Below are 17,164 nucleotides of genomic sequence, written 5' to 3'. Positions count from 1 at the left end.
GTTGTGTGATATATGACTGAGTATGTACAAAAGGTGAGAAGAGGAACTTAGGATCTAAAATTCAATGCCAAAGAGACAGCAAATGGAGAAAAGGAAATGGAGGTGAAGGGTAAACCAGAGAATATATGTTTAGTAGAAGTGACAAAAAGAAAAAGAAAAAAGGAGCTACTTGGTTTCTAGCGAAAGTGTTCTTTCTAATTTACTTTTGCAATGTTTTAAAAAATTGATTTTAACTTTGAAACAAATCCACAAAATTGGGGTACCAAAGGAACTGAAAGCAGCTTAAAAATGCTAAGCACATTTTCCCTTTCACCTCCCCATCCCTTCTGCCTTGCTTCTAATGTTATTGTGCTCCTCTCATTTTGACTTATAATGCATGCTCTGGTGAATGACCAAGGTTTAAGCATTCATTCAAGATTAGCATGTATAAGAAATGTAGGATACTTTCATTAATTGGATTAGGGTTATATGTGTTTCATTTAAAAGCTGCCGTGATCACTAATGGAATGACCTTGAAGTCATTATCTGTTAAGGAGCCCGAGACAAGATTGTTCTTCATGTTCCAGTTGTATTTGTCATTACTTGAAAGTGTAGCGTTCATATAAAATATTGCTCCTACGCTATAAATGCATTTATTGAGATTTTTAACCCGCTACACAGCAAGAGTCTTTCTTAGGGAGCAATATTAAACCTGCAGAATACAATTTCTTTTTCTCTTGTCCACTTAAACAAACAAACAAACACACACACACACACACAGAGAGAGAGAGAGAGAGAGAGAGAAATCTACCCAAACATGAGCATTTTAAAGTTCCATTTATATAATGAAAATGTTAAGTATGTGCTGAAATCTATTTCATTGAAACCAATGGGATGTTAAATTTTTACCTTGACAGGATTGTGTCCAGTGTATAGAATAGCTGTGTACTTAAAAAAGGGTTCCAATAACAGTTTTTTAATTCTTAGTATTAACTTTTCCCCCTTCTCACTGATACCTTTTTTGCATACATATTTGAGCAGACACAAAGGATGTTAAATGCTAAATTTGGCCAGCTGATAACTAACACAACAACTTCAAATTCATGAAATGAAACCTTATGATGTATGCATTTGAAAGGATCTTCAAATTCAAGTTTTGTGAGTAATCTTACAATGTTTCTCATACACACACACACACATTTAAATGTTGAGTTTTTAATTCATGTGATTTTCGGTTTAAGCTCTTGCTCATACTTTGGGATGGCCAAGTGCACTGATAAACACCACAATGTTTTCACCATTAGGGAACTGTGCAGTGCACAAAAACCAACTACCCCTGTCATGATCCAGACTCCGGCTAAGAAGTGAATTCAGTTTAGACACAAGCACATAAGAATAGCTGGCTGGATTAGGCCAATAGGCATCTAGTGAAGCATTCTCTTCTCACAGTGGCCAACCAGGTGTCTATTGGAAACCAGCAAGCAGAATATGAGCACAAGAGCACTCTCCCTTCCCATGGCTTCCAGCAACTGGTACTTGGAAACACGGCTGCCTCCAACTGTGGAAGTAGAGCATAGTCATCATGGCTAGTATCCGTTGATAGTCCTCTCCTCCAGGAATTTGTCTCATCCTCTTTTAAAGCCATCCAGGTTGGTGGCCATCACTGCCTCCTGGGGGAGCTTTCTTGGATGTGGCTCAGAAAACAGGCACCTGTGCAGTAAGCTGCTGTCCATCCATTGCACTGAATTCTTGGTCATCTCGCTCTTGTTCTGAGATTGAATCCAAAGAACTCTGAGCAGGATAGTGAGAATGATAACAGTATAGTATAAATAATTGTGGAAGAGTTCATGCAATGTTGGAATAGGAAGAATTCATAGTTCTAGTGCTTCTACCGGACCAGATAGTTGCACAAGCTCTTACACAGGCAAAAGAGCATATTTGACTTTTCTTTCCCTAGGGAAAAGCTCTAATACAGGTTCTAAAATGCCCCCTCTTCACTTAACCTGCTCTCCCAACCCACATGGACCTCAATACTCGATGTCACAACCATGCAGACACAACTTGAATGGGTGGCTTTGTTGAACATCCAGAGTAAAGAATGGATGGCGGTGGCCCATCATGTTCTATTGTTTTTTTTAAAAATGATATTTATTACCTTTTTAGCATTTCCAACACAAACAAAAAAACAGAAAAAAGAAAAAAGAAGAAGAAACAATGCAAATACAATACACAAACGCTACATGAACTAAAAAAAAACAAATAAAAACAAGCAAAAACAGTTTAAAATCAACTCAAACATTTTCAATATCTTATATTTCATTCCCTTATTTCCAGCGACCTCCTCCCACCTCCCTTTTTGTATTCCACTTCTATTATTTGTTTTCAGCAATTCCTTTCCATCTTACTCTGTTTTCTGTTCTATAATTATCTTAACACATTCTTGCCATACTTTTCCTTTAATTTTCTATTAATCTATTTATACCTGATTCCTTATGACATTTCTACTAAAGCCATATAATTTCATTCCAACATTTTTCTAACATTCCTTAATTTTACAATATCTCTATAAATGGTCTTTAATCTTTTTCCAATCTTCTTCCACTGTCTCTTCACCCTGGTCTCAGATCTCGCCAGCCATTTCCGCCAATTCCACATAGTCCATCAATTTCATCTGCCATTGTCCAACGCTTCAATGTTTTCAAAAAGCAACCATTCTCTCAGCCAGCAAAAAGCAGATGGTTCACAGCAAAATTTAAAGGTCTAGCAGGGCAGGTCCTCCTCCTTCTTTAACATCCATCAATATCTTAAGTTTTACTCAAAGCTTCCTGCCCTGCCAAACAACTCTAGGAGCATCCCTCTGCCACCTCCTGAAACCCTCCATCCCATCCAAAGCTTGCAGTGTTTGAAACAAAAGCAACATCCCCAACAACATAGCAGCCCTCATCCCCACCACAATAACTCGGCCCAACAGTGACAACTTCTGATTTGCCCATATTTCCAAATCCCCCTTCTCTTCAATCCAACACCCTTCACAGTTATCCTTAAGCAGATTCACATTTTTGGCAGTCATATCAACCCCCAGATACCTCTCATGTTCTATTGTTGACCATGAATGTAGAGGTGACCCTGCCAACAGCAAGTCTTATTCAGTTGCTCTTGACCATGGCTTCTGCCTCCATTGTTAGAGGCAGTATTCTTCAGAATACCAGTTGCTGGGAACTGCAGGAGGAGAGACTTCTCTTGTGCTTGGGTCTTCCTGCTTCATGGTTTCCTACAGGTATCAGGCTGGCCAATGTGAAAACAGGCTAATTGAGTGGATGGCCCATTGGCTTGATACAGCAGGCTGTTCTTATGCCCTTATATATGTTTTGATTATGTATTTTGTCTTTTTATGCTGTTAACTGCCCTGAGATCTTTAGATGAAGGGTGGTATACAAATTAATTAATTAAATTAATTGAATGAATGAATGTTATGCTTTATCTCACTGTGTTCCAACTAAGCACTTGTTTTGCTGTGCTGGAAGTGAGCCAAGCTGGGAGAAAAGTGACAGAGGGCATGGAGGTATGGTTGGAAAGCCAACACAGCACCCGGCACTTTCCTGCTTGTGCACAATTTTCAAGTTAAAATAAGACTCTTCACCCATTTACACCACAAAGCACTCATAACCCACCTACTTTCAGCAGCCAGAAACACCATAACCAGACACTGGAGAGACCTGTCAGGAGTAAGCATGGACCAATGGTACCAAATAGTATGGGAAACAGCCCTATTAGAAAAATTAACCAATAAACTGACACGGGGACAAACAGAAGAATACGCCTTTACCTCGGTATGGCTCCCCTTTATCACATACACAGCCCAACAAGACAATGACAAAAATCCACCAACAGCATACAAATCAGTATGGCTAACCTGATCCAAAATACCCACCCACCCCACTCACACATGAAAACAAAGATCACCACAGCCAATCACAAACAAACAACCACACCCTAGGCCAACCCCAACCTCTCTCACCACCAAAGGAACACAAGTGAACAGCAGAGAACCTGCACGAGCTGACACCAAACCCTACATACATTAAGCAAATAGAAACATCGCCACCCGACCCCACCCCCACCCATCTTCCCCCCTCCCCCCTTTCCCTCCCCCCCCAATGTCTCAACAAATGAAACTGATTTGTAAAAACGTTACATGGAAAAAATACGAGAGACGTTACACAAACCTCTGTAAAACAAGAAAATCTTTAATAATAATAACCCCCCCCCCCAAAAAAAAAACAGGTCCATAGTTTCCACCACCAAGCAGAGGTGCTCCAGGAAGGAGCTGACGGACACACGCAGAATCCGGGCTTCATTTGCTCTCCATCGACTGCAAAATAATAATATATATATATTTTGTATAGACTGAAACATAAAACGTCAACACTTGCACTACACTTAACAGTCCAATGAACATGCCACTCCTTCTACCAATATCCTCATTCTATTATAGTCCTTGAGCTTCCCTTTTACTCTTGGCAGACACTAGGCACCTGGTCCAATACATTTTGAGGCCAGAAAGAAAAGAAAAAAGACTCTTCACCCTGTTTAACAGAAAGGGGCAGGCTGATGAACAAACGTCTGTGGCTGCCCTGTGGTGGCATGTATGACTTCAGGGGTTTACTCCAGAAATTGTCCATACTTTTGGTGAGACCTGACCTCCTCATGCAGGTAACGGAGATAAGAATGAGTGATAGAATAAATTGCACCACTTCAGACCACAGGTACGAGGTTCCAGTTTTGAACATTCCTCCATATAAAAAGCTCCCCAGAAACAGAACATGAGCACACCAAGGAGAAAGATTCTGTCCCAGCCCACTGTCAGCTCTTCTTCATTTTCTGTTTTCAGGGAGCATTTTGAAATACAGAAGCTTTCAAAACTGATTGCCACCTACAGTCTGAATTGAGAGAGTGCATTCCAGTGAGCACTTGGCCACCTCATACTGGAGTACCCTAGGCAAAAACCCTGTGGTTTTTTAAATTAAAAAAAAAAAAATCAGTATTCTGTCCCCTTAGATTGAAGCTTCTTATATGACAGCTATGCCAGATACTGTCATCTCCTTTGGAATATTTTGTAAAATATTTTCCCCCTATTGGAATTAATTGTGAACATTCATTAAGGCGTGGAGACAGATGAAATATTTCAGGTGAATCATCAGGTCTAATATGAAAAAAGGGCTTCTGTGGCGATGGATTAGGCTCTTGATTTACAGGGAGAGTTGTCTGTTATGAAGATATACACGCTGGGATTTATTATCAAGAATCTGTTTTTAATTTTGGAGATTGTTTACCCTTAACTACTGCATGTCAGAACTCGGGGACAAATTTCTGCTTAGCATTTAATTTCAGATACTTGCCACAGTGGGCAGTAAAAAATGGGCCCCTGGAATTTGTGGCATCATTATGAATCTCTCATTCTGGCAGGCCCTGGAAGTAGTTTGTCTTTGAAATCTCCTTGGTACTTGTTAACCCTGCTCTGACATGTAAGAGCTATCGTTTATTTATTGGACTTTGCCCATTTATGAAAAAAAGTACAAGAATTATTAATGGTTTAGTATCTATTAATGCATTACTTGGGTGGAATTCAAACTCCAGTATTTATGGTAAACCCCTTTTATAATAAAGCATGCATAGAAATAGAGGAATGCTGATTCGTAATGTTGGAAAGGGTCTGGTGCCGTTGGAACAACTGTCGGTAAAATATGATCTTACCAGCTTTTTTATTTATAGCTATAAATAAGAAATAAGCAGTCTGGGTATGAGGGGAAATGATTAAGAATATTTGTGTAGATAATAAAGACTAAATAACCTGATGCAATGAACCGTGTGTTCAGTATATTGCTGTTGAGAAACTGGTGTTCTCTGGGAAGGCAGGGAGAGTCTACATTTTCTGTGTTGAAATAGCCAAGGGTCCTTGGATCACAGAAGTGATTGTCCGCATAAGAGACAATCCACAATGTATATTATTGGTGGCAAGGTTTGGGGGGGGGTAGGAAAGATGTGAAAAAAGAGGAATGTATAGGTTGGTTAAAATAGGGCAAAATACTGGAGAAGGGAGAAGGATGGTGTGGCAATCACACAGGGCCCCCGGACGTTTCACGGTCTATTGACCCTGTGCCACCACTGCGACTGGTTTCTTTGCTGCCACCACCCCGCTTCTCACGGGGACACACGGAGTCCAGACAGTTGTTAACATAAACAAATAATCAAGTTTATATTCAAATGCAGGAACAAGCGTATGGTTTCGGTTTATTTTTCTCTTGTCAGTCTCCTAATCCTTGTTCCTAACAACTTCAAACTGAACTATTCCCAACTGTCTATCTGACTCAACCTAACAATTCCTCTCACTCTCTCACAATACAACTCGACCAACCCACTGCCTATTCCACCCTCTTCCTTCTCCAACACCCAAGCCTCAACTCCCAAGTGACAAACCTCAACTCCCAGCTCCCAAACCTCAACTCCCAACTCCCAAACCTCAACTGACTTTCAAAACCTCCCACTCTATCTTTTACTCCCCCCTTGCATTCTCACTGGCCAATCACATCACACCCATTTTGACCCTTTCCTTGACCCATCCTAGGAAGCAAATGCCAAAGATGGGGTTAGGCCAAATGGGATGTCCCAGGGTTTCTTTTTTTCCTTTTCCTTTTTTTTTTTAGCTCGGTTGGCTATCTTTGACTTAGAAAGCAACACTGTACTTATTGGAACAAAAGAAGCATTTATTAAGTCAAATATTAATCTTTAGAATATTCATCACCTGGGTTCAATATGAACAATGGTAATCAAATTGTATGGCTTCTTGTGCAAAGGTAGAGCCCATCCATCACAAAGCTTGGCCTATAGCTGTATATCAATTTTCAGCATTAAAGTTACACAGTATTATCTTAGCATTAGGTTAACTGTCAAATAAAAATAAAAATTAATAAGCTGGAAAAAGGAAAAGACAAGGCATCCCTCATTTAAACCCCTTAACCAGAGCCAACCATAATTGAAATGTCTTTTTCTGAAATGTTAGCTTTAATTCAACTGAGGTTCACACCTCAACATATTTTTATGATTGTTAAATACTTCTGGAGGGGCAGAAATCACCAGGTTTTAATGTTCACATGTTATTAATTCTGTCTTTGCCCGATTGTTGCATTGTAGTGTAACTTGAGGATGAAATGGACTTCAGGAAACCAGTTTGACCTTGAAACTTATTTTTCAAAATGGAGATAATGGAGCAATTCAGGGGTTTACTTTGTGCTTGCAGTCAAAGATTATGAATGCAATTTTCAGAATCCTGAACATGGTGGCTTCAAGTGTGGAGTTTTGTTGGGGGGGGGGTTTACATATTCAGAACTTCCTGAATCAGAAATTTCAAACAGCTTTCTGTGCACACCCGCAATGGACCTATGGGGATGTGCTGATTCAAAATTGTCTTGTGGTTGCTGAGTGCGGGTAGAGGGGCTTGCCAAATAGCATCACTTATGACAGGGGTAGCCAACAAGGTTCTTGCCAGATGTTACTGGACCACCCCTTCCATCATCCCTGACCACTGGCCAAGCTAGCTGGGGCTGATGAGATATATAGTCTGGAACCCCACATCATATGTCAGGGATAATCACAGAGGTGACCAACTCATGCTTTCAAACACATGCACAAACACACAATCTTTATTATTTTTTTAAGGTGATCATAGGTGAATCAGGTGCCCATGAATTCAGTACTCAAAATGGATTGCCTGCATCAAAAATGAAATTAACTTTTTGGTGGAAGCAATTCACATCCTTCTTAATAAGGATGTCAGACATGGCTGTCAAGTAAGAGGGGCAGAAAGGGCACATGTATTAATGTTTTGGATACTGATTTCCCTGGGAAATGTGAACTTTCATATTAGATGCAGGGCTGCTGGTGGCACCATATGCTCACTGGAAATATGCATAGGATGCTTTTGGTACCAGTGAGAAATTCCCCTCCAAGCAAATACCAGCTTTGGAAGAAGAATTCTCCAGTATGTAAACCTCTCAACTGAATGATCATCGATGAGGCATTGTGGTTAAAATGTCTGACTAGGACCTGGGACACTAAGTTCAAATCTCCATGCAACCATGAAGCACACTGGGTGACCTTGAGGCAGTTAATGCCTCTCACCCTAGACTAACTCACACGGTTGTTGTGGCAATTCAATGAGGGGCAGGAGAACCATGTATACCATCATTAGCTCCAAGAAGAAGAAGAAGAAGAAGAAGAAGAAGAAGAAGAAGAAGAAGGGATGTAAATGCAATAAATAATAATATAAATTATATCTGGAACTGAATTTTTCTGGAACTGTGGACGAATGTCAAGAATTGAGAAAATATTTTCTTTTTAACCAAGCACAGGCAATCCTGTGTAGTATTATCGTAGTACTTACCACATATTTGAGTTTCTGAGTGCTTCACATACATTATGTCAGGAATCTTCCAAATTGTTTGCCAGAGTCCACTCGGGGAGTGTGTGTTAGAGGGAAGTTTTGAACTGGGAGCTTCCTGGTTTACATCCTAGTCCAATAGTGCTGGGCAGGCAGGAGGCAGTGATGGACATCAACTTGGATGGCTTTAAAAGAGGAATAGACAGATACATGGCAGAGATGGCTACTAGGTCTTGTGCTCATGTTCTGCTCACTGATTTCCCACAGGCTTCTGGTTGGCCATGTGAGAACAGGATGCTGGACTAGGTGGGCAACAGGCCTGATCCAGCAGGCTATTCTTATGTTCTTATTTGGGGTCAGAAGTCCAGGTCTCCACTAAGCAGCACAGTCAGGAGTTGCTCCCACATAACAGAACTAGCTCAATGCATATCATGAAGTGATATGGATTGCCATCTACAAAGGGAGAAAGCATAACACTGTTAAGTCCAGAGTCTAAAATTATCCAGCTGCACCACTGACTCAGTTTCCCCACCACTATGTTAAACTAGTTTCCAGGTCTTTTACCCTCAGACCAACAAGCAAGTGGGTTTCGTGTTCTGCAGGTGTTCATCTCTGACCCATAAATTAAAGCTTTTAGATCCTCTACCATAATTTTATGAGCTTACTCATATGATCTTAAGGCTTTTATGACCTCATAGGAAAGTCCTGTTCTGCTATCTGGGGACCATTTGAAATATTAATGACATAGTACACATCAGTTTTGCTGGCAGGCCTATTCTACCTATAAGCCTGCTTCAAAAAGGCACTGGGTGTTTTCCCCCTGTTCCCTCCCCCCTTTTACCTCACATTTTGTCCCTTTAGAAATTATCATGACGCATGTCAGGCGCTTTCACACAGAAGGAAAAAAGTCACATTAGCTTCCAAGTTTCTGATTGTCTAAATAACACAGTAACTCAACATACAGCTGTCTGGCATTTTGACAGTACAATAACCCATAATTCCTTCTGCCACTCAACACTTCAAGGTTAGCATTTTGTAGTTTGCTCTCAAGGAGCATTCATTTAAATTTTCAAGAGGCAAAGTGCTGAAATGCTGCATTATCTCTTAAAATATATCTCTTTAGATATATTTTTATTTACTTTTCTGGTGTCCAATTTTTTCCTCCTCTCCTGGTATTTTCTCTCTCTTTAAGTTGCCAGCGAAGGAGTTAAGTATTCTCCAAACTCTCTCTATTAATTTTGTATTTAATATAATAAACATGAACACTATGCCTTGCTATAGCAAGGGCATATAATAGTAAGATATTATTTAGATTTGTAAACTGTAGGGAAAGTCAGAAAAATGAATATAGACATGCTGATTTGCCAAATTGTTTGTTTAACATGAGCTTTGGTGTGAGCTTGGCTTGGGAGAGACCGATTACTGGGGTGGTTGTGGATGGGAGAACAGCATGGGATTCTTTCTTGAATGACTTACTTTGAGAAACAGTAATATTTGGTCATCTTAAACTTCTGTATCACATCACATAGTTTTACCACACTAGAATCTCAACAATTTTATTGGAAGTTGGGAGACAGTCTCTCACAAGGCAAAGTTTGGTATATTTTACCCAAGATCAGTTCCTTAGACAAATATCATTTCCATGAAGGAAACTACAAGTACCCCATAGGGGCGTGACTATGGAAGTGATGAGTTGTTCTAGATCAGGCATCCCCAAACTCGGCCCTCCAGCTGTTTTGGGACTACAACTCCCATCATCCCTGACCACTGGCCCTGTTAGCTAGGGATGATGGGAGTTGTGGTCCCAAAACAGCTGGAGGGCTGAGTTTGGGGATGCCTGTTCTTGATGTTAGGCTAGATGTTCTAGCCTAGCATTTCCTCTGACATGTAGTTTTCTGTGTGAAGCAGGGTGGGGCAGAGGGGTATTGTAGGGTGTGCAGTTACCTCAGTCGTCAACTGCATTCTAAAGTGAAAAAGCTGAGACCTAGGTCTGCCACATCAGTGAGAACTAGGTCACAATATTATGTCAGACTTATGAGTGTACATGAGCCTATTTCATTACTGTGTAAACCTGACACACATCTGGGCTCTCTGCTGTGTGTACATGTTCTACAACAGAAATATGCAAAATCCACACAAACTTCACACACTTTCCACCTGCAGCAGGTGCAGAGAACTGAGCCCTTCCACACCTATGCCTCATCTCTCTATATGCCTCCCCCACTTGGCAGGCTACAATTGTCAATTTATACTTTAGAGTGCTCCACATCTCAAAAAATGACTGCTGATTCTGTGTCATGTGGTGAAGGAAACATAGTTATGAGCTATGGGGAATTATCAAAGAAAGCAAGGTGAATACATCTCCATGCACTAAGGTAAAAGGTATAGGACCTCTGGACAGACAAGTTCAGTCAAAGGCAACTATGGGATGTGGTGTTCATCTTGCTTCAGGTAAAGGGAACCGGCATTTGTCTGCAGACAGCTTTCTGGGTCATGTGGCCAGCACTACTGATGCAACGGGACACTGTGACGGAAACCAGAGCACATGGAAATGCCATTTACCTTCCCGCTGCAGCGGCACCTATTTATCTACTTGTGTTGGTGTGCTTTCAAACTGCTAGGATGGCAGAAGCTGGAATAGAGCAATGGAAGCTCAACCCGTTATGGGGATTTGAACTGCCAATCTTCCGATTGTCAAGCTCAAGAGGCTCAGTGGTTTAGAACACAGAGCCACCCGCATGGACTAAGGATCTGTCAGGTAACAGTGCCTTTCCTGGGTTTCAGTTTGGCTAGTGCTTTATGCATATGTAGCATCATGGGACCTTTGTTAAGTTTTAAGCAACATACAAGATGCACAGTTGTGGTTTTAACTACAATGGCTGCACAGCAAACAACAACAACAACAACAACCATGTGTTACAACTATATGTTGCAGACGTTTTTATTTTTGATGGCTCTGTGTGTCACTATGCTCATGTGAGAGTACATATGTTATGTAGGTGGAATAAGCAAGAGAAATCAGATGAGTAAATAATATCTTTATCTACATCTCACTAGTAACAATGAACATCCTTGATTAGGAGAACATTTGGGATATGATTGACTGCCAAATATGTTGGCAATGCAGCAGTTCAAACTCAACAAACCCTGGACCTGCTTTCATCCTAACTTACAACATGCAGCCCCGTTTAAATTGTTTAATACATTATGCCCATTTTTCTCCTTTTCTCTCTAACATGAACAAACACAGCAAGGGCACCTGCAATTTAAATAGTTGTATAGACCATTTTGTGGGACGTGGGTGGCACTGTGGGTTAAACCACAGAGCGTAGGACTTGCTGGTTAGAAAGTTGGTGGTTCGAATCCCCGCGACGGAGTTAGCTCCTGTTGTTCAGTCCCAGCTCCTGCCCACCTAGCAGTTTGAAAGCACATCAAAGTGCAAGTAGATAAATAGGTACCGCTCTGGTGGGAAGGTAAACGGCGTTTCCGTGCACTGCTCTGGTTCGCCAGAAGCGGCTTAGTCATGCTGGCCACATGACCCAGAAGCTGTATGCCGGCTCCCTCGGCCAATAAAGTGAGATGAGCGCTGCAACCCCAGAGTCGGCCACGACTGGACCTAATGGTCAGGGGTCCCTTTACCTTTACCTTATAGACCATTTCAGCAAGCAAGGGGTGAGAAAATCTCCCCCTGTTGAAATTCTCCCATCTGCACAATGATAAAGCCCTGCCTTTATTTGCATCTAGTAATTTCCCTCTTCATCTTCTGCGTAGCAAGGGTGCTAAACAACAGGGAAAGGATGGTGACACACACCTCAGATACAATCCACTTATTGTTAAGGGCTATGTTCTCACCCCACTTGTGGATCTTCACTCTAGAGCAGGCGTCAGCAAACTTTTTCAGCAGGGGGCCGGTCCACTGTCTCTCAGACCTTGGTGGGGGCCCGGACTGTATTTTGAAAAAGAAGAACAACAAATTCCTATGCCCCACAAATAACGCAGAGATGCATTTTAAATAAAAGCACACATTCTACTCATGTAAAAACACTAGGCAGGCCCGACAAATTACCCAGAGATGCATTTTAAATAAAAGGACACATTCTACTCATGTAAAAACACACTGATTCCCGGACCGTCCGCAGGCTGGATTTAGAAGGCCAGATCTGGCCCCCGGGCCTTAGTTTGCCTACCCATGCTCTAGAGCAAGGGTTGTCAACCTGGTCCCTACCACCCACTAGTGGGCGCTTCAGGATTCTAGGTGGGTGGTAGGGGGTTCTATGGTGCAAGCTGAATCCTCCTTCCATCGAGCACTGGTGGGCAGTAAAGAAATTTTACCATCAAGAAAGATTCATTAGTGGGCGGTAGCTTTGAAAAAGTTTACGACCCCTGCTCTAGCGTATTAGATGTGGACTTGAGAGACTGAGATTCCAATTCCTGCTTAGCTGTTAATTTTCCTCCCCAACAATCCATTTGCAACCCTGTTAACTCAGAAAATCCCATTGATGAAATTTGGGGTGGTCTACCAGCATAAAGTTCTTTCTCAGCATTTGAAATTTAGTATGACACGGCGGTATATTGATCAAAAAGCCACAGTTCCATAAAACAACATGTTACTGCACTGTGACATGAACACTGGTAACCGGGGCAGATTGTAAGATTATAACAAGTAAAAACCTTCACAAAACCCCCCCAGTCTGAATGCAGCCTGGGTGACCTAGGGTTAGTCATTTTTTAGGTTAACCTCTCACTGGATTGTTGTGGTGACAACATGGGTAACAGTGGTGGAGAAGAACCATGTACAAAGTCCTCCATGTAGAAAGGATGGAAAAGAGGTGTACTAAATAAGGAGTAAAAGTGCTTACTCCAACTGGATCTAAACATTTAACTGAGAATTGGGAGAAATCATAATAAAAAAATACAAATGATTCTTTAAAATGTTGCTTCTTCTGTTTTCTATGCAACTTAGAGTAGCACTGAATATTGTTTGGAGCAATTTTTGCTTGAACAGGACAGCTGTATAACCAAGTAGCCCTTTAAATCCATCTGTGCCTTCCTTCTTCCTAGTATAAAAGAACGCAGGATTTCACTCTCTGTCTCTGTTCCAGCAGGAATATGTGCTGCTTAGGTATTCATTTCAGTGGCATTGACAATGCTGACAATATAATTGACCTAAAAAGTTCTGGATTTCCTGTTAATGCACTTTTAGAAATGTACATCAACTACAGAAAATCATTTCTATCTACATTTCGCTTGATTTCCATTTTCAAGAAAAAAGGGTTTCATCATTATTATTCTATTTGAATAGCACTGATATCTTGAGAGATGGAAGGAGACTTCTATTGTATGCAGGAGTACTTTATTTCGATATTTTCTTTGTCTGATTATACATGATAAACACACATTAGTGACATTCCGTGCATGTTTTGAAGATAAATGGAATATCTCTTTAAGCCATTCCTGACATTTCCTAACCTGTGGGTTTAATGGCATATTCTTTCTTTGATTCAATAATTTGTCTGTCAAAAAAGCTGTGCTGACATTCTCCTTGTTGTGGGACTGAAATGGAAAGAAATCTCTTATCTTTGAGATAATTTTTTTTTAAATCGAGGTGAACATTTTAGGATAAAAAATGTTTTTAAAATCATTTTGGTGAGGGGGAAAAAGATGTAAGTGTTGACATTATACCAAGTGCTGGATGGCAAGTGATAAAAGGAATAATATTATCTAAAACTCGAAGTCTTTCTTGAATTAATTAGGGAATGTGTGAAGTCTTTTTTTTAAGGCAGTAACCTCTATTGCTTCTTGCATAAGTAGTAGCTCTGTCAACTTACAGATATAAATGTCTAAAATAATGGACTTTGTCTGGACTAATCTGTGACTTTTCGGTTTTAGAAGTATCAGTGATAATCTTAGTGTTTATTTCAGTTGTTCCTATGCCTCCTTTTTTCAGGTTTACAGCCAGAATGTCATGGTTTGTTTCATCCTAATATATAGAGAGGAATTTGTTGACATTTCTTGGAACAATATTGCACAGGTATCTTTAATCCTATAAGGATTTTAAATCCTCATTTCTCTCTGGCATCCTAGTTGTAAAGTCCATTCCTGTCCGGTGTTGAGCATGGCTGTTGTTACTATGGGCTACTTCATATGTTTGGGATATAGGTGCCCCTGTGTTGCATGTACCCTTTAAAAATGTGAGAGTGAAACCTGAAGGTGCATATGCTCCTTGTTGTGTGTTTATGTTGTCTTGACTAATTTTCTTTCTTTCTTTACAATCTTCTTACCCTGCTCTTCAGCTGAAAAGGCACCCAGACAAATGCACAGATCACCATAGAACAGGATGGTGTAAAGTAAAACAAACCCTAATCTGCCCTCAAACTTACAGTCTAAAAGACATGACACAAGAGCAAAAGGGGCTGGGGCTGGAAGAGGAAAACAAGAATATTGTGGCACTAACTCTGGTCCCCATTGATAAAGTTCATATGATGACCAGCTTGGATGGAAATAGTTCAGGGAAAGGAGAAGCTAGTGAAGTGGGTCCACTTCTTACTTTGTGTCTCCAGCATAGCACATGTATACAGTATGCAAATAGTTAAACTAGTAATGTATAATGTTCATGCCACCTTTCAGACATTCAAATGTCAATGTATTTAGGATATTTGCCACTGTGCCCATGAAAATGGGGCAGGAATCAAGTAGCTATTTTGTGCTAAGCTTCAAATGGAGTGTTATGTTGTGGTGGTTGTTGTTTTTTGTTGTTGTTAATAATAACTTCATTCAAGAATTGCTTCCCATGAGGCACCCTGAAGCAATTTACAAAATAATGAAGACATATGTAAAACAGTTACATATATTAAAACAGTACATATAAAAACTATATATCTATATCTATATATCTATGTCTATATCTATCTATCTATCTATCTATCTATCTATCTATCTAATCTAATCTGTTCAGATGCAATACAGATACCAACTAAACGCACAAGTAAAGTGCCATGTACTTGGTATTTAAGGAGTGCAATGCATTGTGTGTCTTTCCTGGCCCCTTTGAAACTGGATGTAGGGGCTGTGTAGACGTGTCCTTAATTATGCACAATCACCTTTCGGTCCAGATATCTTACAGTGTGCTCAGAGTCTTTTCTTCCCCTCACTTCCAATGGGTTCGACGGTCAAGCTATAGTATTTGAATTTAAAACATAGTGTTATGTCCTCAATTGGAATGTAAAATTTCATTGTGAGATCTTGCTTTTCAAAGAAGATAACATATTACAAACAAACAAACAAACAAACAAACAAACAAGCAGAATGTTGAATAGGCAAAACACACACAAAAAGGCCAAAATCATTTATTTTCTCAGTTGAAAAAGAAAGACAGGAATGTTTCTCCCCATGATGGAGAACACCATGGGTAAGTAGTGTGGCATGGTTCTGCCCCACCCATATCCTGTCCTTTAAGATTACCCAATTTCTCTAATTCTCAATCATATATAAACAGCAATCACATCTTACCTACGGCAGGCTCGAAAACACAGGTTACAGATTACTACACTGGCAGCAATTAACACTTCAATAGCTCCCATCTCCTTACCATTGTTAGCTCATCCCTGGCCATTTTCTGGGTTACATGGCAGTCATCTCATTGTTGCATCAAAGCCACCTGCCAATCAGAATCCACGTAGGTCAAGAACACTTTAAACACTGGCCTTTGTTATCCATCTGACAATCTATGGTTGCCTTGAGACCAGGAGCCTATCTGTAAGTCAATACATTAGGATAGAAATGATTAGAAAAATTTGCTTTCTTTTCTTTCATGCCCCATCCTGCCTTTTCCCATTGGGTCTCTTAAACAAGATTATTAATAAACTGTCTTGAAATTGGGAGCTGGAGTCTGATGTGTGTTTGTGACACCTTATAGGAGAGTATATTCCCCCCTACCCTGTGGCTCAGGCTCTTTGATCCCATGCTACGCATTCATGTCTAGGGAGAATTGGAGGGGAACCAGCTAGCCTGCTCCCTATGAGGGATAAGCATGGGCTGGATGTTCCCCCATCTCCCTATCTAATATTAATCACTTGTAGCACTGAGAATCACTCCCAGCTCAAGTTTAAAGGAGTACAGGGTCTGGTGATAGCATACCTCAGTTTGGGTGCTTTTGAGTGCTTTGCTACAAGTACTAATTTCCATAACATAGACATTAGCCTTGAGATTTTAGCCTTTATTTTGCAAGACTTCTTTTTCCTCCTGAAAGGTAATATAATTTAAAATAGGAGTGACTGGAAATCGTGCTAGCTCCTAACATTCACATGAGGGAACATTTTGCAGGTGGGTTTCTTTTATTTTTAAAAGACATATTAATCACATCTGAACCCTGCCCTTCTTTCAAGAAGCACAGGGTGGCTTAAAATTTTATACTCTCAGATCTGTTAGGGACATCTCAAGAGCACCTGATGATCTTTAAGACTGTTTAACAGAAATATCTTTGAGTAAAAGGTAAAGGTAAAGGTACCCCTGACAGTTAAGTCCCGTCGCGAATGACTCTGGGGTTGCGGTGCTCATCTTGCTTTGCACGCCGAGGCAGCCAGCATTTGTCCACTTCCGCAGACGGTTTTTCCAGGTCATATGGCCAGCATGAATAAGCCACTTCTGGTGAAGCCAGAGCAGCACATGGAAACGCCGTTTACCTTCCCGCTGGAACGGTACCTATTAATCTACTTGCACTTTGACGTGCTTTCGAACAACTGCTAGGTT

General features: G+C 40.6%; 1 protein-coding gene and 1 long non-coding RNA gene across 3 annotated transcripts in view; one reads left to right on the top strand and one right to left on the bottom strand.

Moving 5' to 3' along the window:
* LRMDA (leucine rich melanocyte differentiation associated) overlaps positions 1-17,164 on the top strand; it is a 755,532-nt gene that overhangs the window by 370,996 nt on the left and 367,372 nt on the right.
* Positions 4,242-16,000, bottom strand: LOC308478270. Of its 2 annotated transcripts, XR_013987005.1 has the most exons (4): positions 15,926-15,997; positions 15,517-15,590; positions 8,420-8,601; positions 4,242-4,351 (listed from the first exon to the last, which is right to left on the bottom strand). It is a non-coding gene; the product is annotated as an uncharacterized lncRNA (long non-coding RNA). The 2 variants fall into 2 exon arrangements; XR_013987004.1 differs by lacking the exon at positions 15,517-15,590 and having other exon boundaries at positions 15,926-16,000.

The sequence above is a fragment of the Podarcis pityusensis genome (assembly GCF_964106645.2).
Source record: "Podarcis pityusensis genome assembly, chromosome: 5".
Lineage (NCBI taxonomy): Eukaryota > Metazoa > Chordata > Lepidosauria > Squamata > Lacertidae > Podarcis > Podarcis pityusensis.
This window is presented reverse-complemented; position numbering and strand designations above follow the sequence as displayed.